The sequence below is a fragment of the Monodelphis domestica genome, chromosome 2 (assembly GCF_027887165.1).
Source record: "Monodelphis domestica isolate mMonDom1 chromosome 2, mMonDom1.pri, whole genome shotgun sequence".
Lineage (NCBI taxonomy): Eukaryota > Metazoa > Chordata > Mammalia > Didelphimorphia > Didelphidae > Monodelphis > Monodelphis domestica.
In genome coordinates this window covers 495,525,718-495,532,849 of record NC_077228.1, presented here as the reverse complement: position 1 = coordinate 495,532,849, position 7,132 = coordinate 495,525,718, and positions in this window count along the sequence as shown.

The window sequence follows — 7,132 nt, the reverse complement described above, 5'->3', positions numbered from 1 at the left end:
AATGCTCATTACCCATTGTAAGGTAGAAGGTAAGGGTTAAAAAAAAAAAGAAGCATGAAATAAACTTGATGAGTATTTTTCAATTTTTTTACTTCCTGATATGCCTGTGAATATGGTGACAAAGACCAGGGAAAAGTCTCTCTCTCCACTATTCATATACCTTCCTACACCACACATCCCAGCCATATTAAATAATAATGATGGCAGTTTCTTACATTTCTAAGGCATTTTATGGTATCTGATAATTTTTTAAATTATATTTTCAGAATATCTCATGGAACCAATGATATCCCATTTGGCAGATCAAGAAATAGGTTGAGAGGCTGTGATTTGTCTAGTCTCAGTATCTGAAATAGGACCAGAACCTCTCTCTCTTTCTCAGTCTCTCTCTCTCTCTCATGCACACACAATCCTCCTTGATTTTGCTACCTTGGTTACCACAACCTCTGTCATCTAGCCTACTTGTCAAAATTAGCAAAGAAGAATGAGGAAATTTGGGCCATTTTGATATAACATCAATCACTTAATAAGTAACTAACTATTAAGCACCTGTATGCGCCAGGAGATCAGGGAAAGAGAACAAACATTTATGAAGTGACTACTATGTGCCAGGTGCTTTACAGCTATGATCTCATTTGATCCCCACAAAAATGCTGGCAGGTAGAAGCTATTATTCCTAGTATATAGTTGAGCAGACAGGCTAAATAACTTTCCCAGAGTCTCACAGCTATTAAGCATTTGAGGTTAAATTTGAATTCAGGTCTTTCCGAATTGCTACTGTGCTACTTAACTGCCTTTAATCAGGCTACAGAGACAAAAATAAAAGACCCTAACGGTGCTTATATTCTATGGAGAAAATCATATGTACACCCGCAAATAAATACAAAATTATTTGGAAAGGCATTGATGCATCTTTTTTCTCTTTTCTTTTTATTATGAACTTGAACATTTAACTATACAAAGAACAGAAAAGAAGATTGCATAGAAAAGTGATCTTTTAAACATATCTTTCCTTCTTTTCCTCCTTCCCTTCTTTAAAAAGTTTGTTTTATTCTTTTTAATTTTTCAAAAACCCATACTTCTGTCTTAGGGTAGATACTGAGTATTGCTTCCAAGGCAGAAGAATGGTAAGGTTTAGGCAATTGGGATTAAGTGATTTACCAGCTAGGAAGTACCTGAAGCTCGATTTGAACCTAGGACTTCTCATTTCTGGCCTGACACTCTATGCACTGAGCCATCTCACTGAACCCCTCCTTCCCTCTCTTTTTTAAATCAAATTTTATTTTATTTTATATCTGAATTCTGTCTCCTATCCTTCTTCTTCTTCCCCCATTAAAAAACAACAAAAACAAAACCTGTTACAAAAATGTATATTCAAACAAAATAAATTCTCATATTGACCGTGTTAGAAAAATGAATCAATCTGCACTTTGAGTCTATCCTCTTTTTTTTTTTTAAACCCTTACCTTCAGTCTTGGATACTATGTATTGGCTCCAAGGCAGAAGAGTGGTAAGGGCTAGGCAATGGGGGTCAAGTGACTTGCCCAGGGTCACACAGCTGGGAAGTATCTGAGGCCAGATTTGAACCTAGGACCTCCCATCTCTAGGCCTGGTTCTCAATCCACTGAGCTACCCAGCTGCCCCCTATCCTCTTTTTATCAAGAGGTGTGTAGCACATTTCATCATGTCTTATGGAATTGTGATTGGTCATCCTGTTGATTAGAGTTCCAAGCCTTTTGAAGTTTTTTCTTTATAATATTGTTATTATAGCATAAATTATTCTGGTTATGTTTATTTCACTCAACATTATTTCATGTAAATTCTCCTAAGTTTTTACGAAACCCTCCCCTTCATCATTTCTTATAGCATGACAATATTTCATCCCACTCATATACCATAACTTGTTCAGCCAATCCCCAATTGATGGGTAGCCTCTCACAAACGGAGCTTGTGCTACATGCTACATATATTAAATTCAACCTGATAGTAACAACATGGTCCTCCTTGTCTGGGTCCCTCTTTGAAATTCTTATCTTTTTCTGTCAAAAAGTATTTTTAACCCTTACTTTCTGCCTTAGAATCAATAAGATGTATTGTTTCCAAGGCAGAAGAGTGGGAAGTGCTAGGCAATGGGGATTAAGTGACTTGCCCAGGGTCACATGGCTGGGAAGTGTCTGATGTCATATTCGAACCCAGGATTGCCTGTTTCTAGGCCTGGCTCTCAATCCACTGAGCTACCCAGCTGCCCCTCTTTCAATTTTTAGTGTCTTAGCTCTTTTCTTTCTTCCTTTTATACCTCTGTCACTTAACTCCTTATCACCAATGCTTCCTTTTTTAATAAAAGAAGCTTTTCTTTTTAAAATTTAAATTATTTTATTTAGTCAATTTAGAACATTATTCCTTGGTTACAAGAATCATATTATTTCCTTCCCTCCCGAAACCTTTCTTTTTTTAAAAAAATAAATATAGTCAAATTAAACAAACCAATACACTAGATATTTCCAAAAATGTATGCCTCATTCCCACCTCTACTTTATTGCCTTTCTGCCAAGATGTGGGAAGCATGCTTCATCATTAGTTTTCATAAGTCAAGATTGATCATTACTTATATCAAAGTTCCTTATATTTTCAAAGTTATCTTCTTTTACATTATTGTGTTCAGTATAAAATTCATACTTCTGGATCTGCTCACTTCACCTCACCTCAGTTCATACATATCTTCCCAGGTTCTCTGAATTCAACATATTCGTCATTTCTTCCAGAGCTATACTCTTCCATTCTGTTCAGACACCATAATTTGCTCAGCTATTCTGTAGTTGATGGATATCCACTTTGTTAATAGTCCTTTGCTACAACGAAATGCCACTGGAAGCATCTTTAGATTGTAAAATGATCAAGAAAAAAGGAAAGAAAAAAGCAAAAAAGCAAACAGTGGTTTTCTGGGGTTCATAGAAGAGAAGTGGGGGACTAGCAATGCAGAAAATCATACACAGTATCAGGCATGGTCACCATATTGGTGATTTTCACTTAATTGTTTTTCTTTGTTATAGGGGAGAATTTAATTGAGGAGTTGAGGGTTAAGAAAGGAATAGAGACACAGAAGCAAACTTACATTGGAAAGGAAAAGTTAAAAAGGAGAAAGAAAACAGTGGCTTATGTTTTTTACTGGGGGTCTTGCTAGCAATGAAGCACAGTCAAATCAATCAGCACTTATTTGGTGCCCACTATATGCTGGGCATTCTAAGCAATGGAGATACAAAGGAAAAAACTTGTCCCTTTCTTCAAGGAGCTCATAATCTAACAGGGAGAGATAATGTGCACATTACCATGTATTAACAAGATGAACAGTATTAACTGGAGGTAATCTCAGATGGAAGACACTAGCATTAGGAAGAACCTGGGAAGGCTTCTTGTAGAAAGTGAGATTTTAACCAAGATTTGAAGGAATCCAGGAAAGGAGGAAGCAGAGGTGAGGAGAGAGAGAGAATCCCAAGGTATGGGGGATCAAATCAGAAGATGGAGTACCATCTGAAGTGTGGTAAGGAGGTCAGACTCACTGGAATTAGAGTCTGTAGAGAGGGGCAAAGTACAAGAAGTGGAAAGGTAAAAAGAGGTGAGGTTAGAAAAGGCTTTAAACGACAAACAGGGGATTTGATATTTTATCCCAGAGGCACTAGGGAATCATGGAAGTTTATTGAACAGAGGAGTAACATGGTCCACCTATACTTTAGAAAGATCACTCTGATAGCTGAGTGGAGAAGGCTATTGTAATAGACCAGATGTGAGGTGATGAGGTATTGGGATGGTGGCCATCTTGGAGGAGAGAAGGGGATGAATTCAAGATTTGAAAAAATAGAATCAATAGAATTTGGCAACAGTTTGTATATGGAAGGAATAAAGATTGCTACTGAGGGTGTGAGCCTGGGTGGCTGGAAGGGTAATGATACCCTGGACAATAATAGAGAAATTAGGAAGGAAGATGTTGGGAGGGGAAAGAGGAATTCGGTTTGGACAAGTTGAGTTTAAGATTTCTACGGGATGGCTAGTTCAAGATGACTAATAGACAGTTGGAGTTGTGAAACTTCTGGATTACAGAAGAGAGGGCTGGAGAAATAAATTTGATAATAATATAAAAAATAAATTCTGAATCCATGGAAGCTGATAAGATGGCTATCTGAAGTAATACAGAAGGAGGAGAGAAGAAAAGAGAGTATAGAAGTGGTCTGGGGTTGTAGTTCAAGTGGTTTCTTATAAAAATTAGTACTTTTCTTTCTAACTTTTCTCTGTTTCTTCAACATTATACATGCATGAATACCTTCCTTCATTTGGTGTGTGGCTACTATGTTCAAGGGATTGTGTCCTCTAAACCTTGCTTTGGTCAGGAGAAAATAGAGTGTTGTGAAATGTCAGGTAAATCCTCAAGTAGTGTTCAGATGCTAAAGCAGATGCGTGTGGGTTGCAGAACCTTCCCTGCCTGCTTGCTCCTTCCTCTGTTTCATAAATCTTTGGCTTTGCTTATTGATGATGGCCTTTCACCCTGTTCCCTCTGCTTGTTAACCTGTTCTTCCCAACTCCCTGCTCTGTAACCATCCTTCCTCATTCCTTTCTTGTCACCTTACCCCTCTTTTCTCATTCTATCCCGTTATCCCTACCCTCTTTAGGGTTGCTTGTCTTTTCCTACCAGGATAATCCAGGTAGAATATGACTTTGGGGATCATTTCCAGGGGAAGAGACTTAAATGAGCAGTTTGCTCATTTAACAGGACGTTTGGATTCTATTACACATTTCCATAACACCTTTCTGTCCCTGGATGCAAGGTATTGTAATAATAAATAATAGGCACGTATATTTCTATAGTGTCTGATAATTTACAAGGTTTTCATTTAATCCTTAAAATAATCCAATGAGGTAAATAGACAAGGATAGGAATTTTCATTTTACAGATGAGAAAAATGAGGCTCAGAATGGTTCAGTGACTTAATCTATACTGATACTGCATATAAATGGTAGAGCCAGAGCTGGAACTTGGGCTCTGAATATACCACTACACTGATAACTCCTCCGGCTGTGCCCCTCCAACAACAACAAAAACCCAACCCAGCACTTATTTATGAAATAAGGAAGTAAGCACTTCCTTGCTGGGAAAGAGAGAGACAGATTAGTCTTGGGTAGACATGGGAAAGAGGAATCCTAATCCTGAGTCACTTCGTCAGGCTCACCATCATGGGTCAGAAGACTTTAGGCCACATGAAACTCCCACACCTCAGTTTCTCAAAGGGCAAATTACTAACTCTTTATCCATTCTGGAGAAACAGGAAGGAAAATGGGAATAAACATTTGTGAATTGCTACCGGCAAGTTAGTTGGTAGGAAGTTTTAAGCCAAACAGAGAAGAGAATTGTTATTATTACCCAAAAACAGGCCTCTAAGGTTTATATAGAATATGCAAGGTTTGCCTGGACATTATGCAAATGAGTGGGAAAGCAGAGAATGGACATTTAATGAAAAATGATGCTGATTTTTAGAACAAGTGAAAGGAAGAGAGGAACTAGGACTGTGATCTTTGTACAAAAAATGCCTGTGTTCTTGTCTCTTAATTTTCATAATAACCCTAAGCTTCTTGAGGATCAGTCTTTGCCTTTTTGTTCTTAAACTTTAGCAATACACATACAAGATGCTTATAATAAGCCACTTTGATGATGATATGAACAGTTGCAGCTTACTAGAAAGAAGGTTGGCCAGAATTCCCCTTCTGCCAATTACTAATTTGGTGACCTTAGGCAAGTCACTTAATTTCTCAGAGCCTCAATTTCATGTGTAAATAGAATATAAAAACACCTGCACTAATGATTTAATAACGTTGTTTTAATTTTTTATTTGTTTTTTTTTTTTGGTAAACACTTACCTTTCATCTTGGAATCAATATGATTCCAAGACAGAAGAGTGGTAAGGGCTAGGCAATGGGGGTTAAGTGACTTGCCCAGGGTCACACAGCTAGGAAGTGTCTGAGGCCAGATTTGAACCTAGGACCTCCAGTCTCCAGGCCTGACTCAATCCACTGAGCCACCCAGCTGCCCCCTTGTGTGCCTTTTTTGATAGAAACTTTTCCCCATTCCACCTTTCCCTTCTCCCTTCCCTCAGTGAATCTCCCTTTCTCACCCCTTTGTATGTTTTATGAGATCATTCTGACTTACACCCATGTCCTCTTTCAATGTAAACTCCTTCTAATGTCTCATAATGATAAAGTTCTTATGAGTTACATATATCATCTTCCCATATAGGAATGTAAACAATTTAACCACTTTAAGTCCTCGAGATTTTTCTTTCTTGTTTTTTCTTTCATGTTTATCTTATTATGCTTCTTGAGTTTATTAAATCTTCTATTCAGCTCTGATCTTTTCATCAGGAATACTAGAAAGTCCTCTATTTTATTAAATATTAATTTTTTCTCCTAAAGGATGAGACTCAATTTTGCTGGGCAAATTATTCTAATTTGTAATCCTAGCTCTTTTTTCCTTCTAGTATATCATATTCTAACCCCTCTGTGGAAGCTGTTCAATCTTGTATTATCCTGGTTGTGATGCCATAATATTTAAATTGTTTCTTTCTGGTTGCTTAAAGTATTTTCTCTTTAACTTGGGAGCTTTGGAATTTGGCATACTATTGCTGGGAATTTTTATTTTATTTATTTTATTTTTTAACGTTATTTTATTTGGTCATTTTCATACATTATTCATTGGAAACAGAAATCATTTTCTTTTCCTCCCCCCTCCCTGCCACCCCTCCCCTAGCCGATGTGCAATTCCTCTGGGTATCACATGTGTCCTTGCTTTGAACCCATTTCCTTGTTGTTGGTATTTGCATTAGGGTGCTCATTTAGCATCTCTCCTCGATCATGTCCCCTCAACCTCTGTAGTCAGACAATTGCTTTTCCTTGGTGTTTTTACTCCCTCAGTTTGTCCTCTGCTTGAGGATAGTTTTTTTTTTTCTCTCATAGATCCCTGAAGATTGTTCAGGGACATTGTAAAGCCATTAATGGAGAAGTCCATTACATTCGATTGTACTACAGTGTATCAGTCTCTGTGTACAATGTTCTCCTGGTTCTGCTCCTCTCACTCTGCATCACTTCCTGG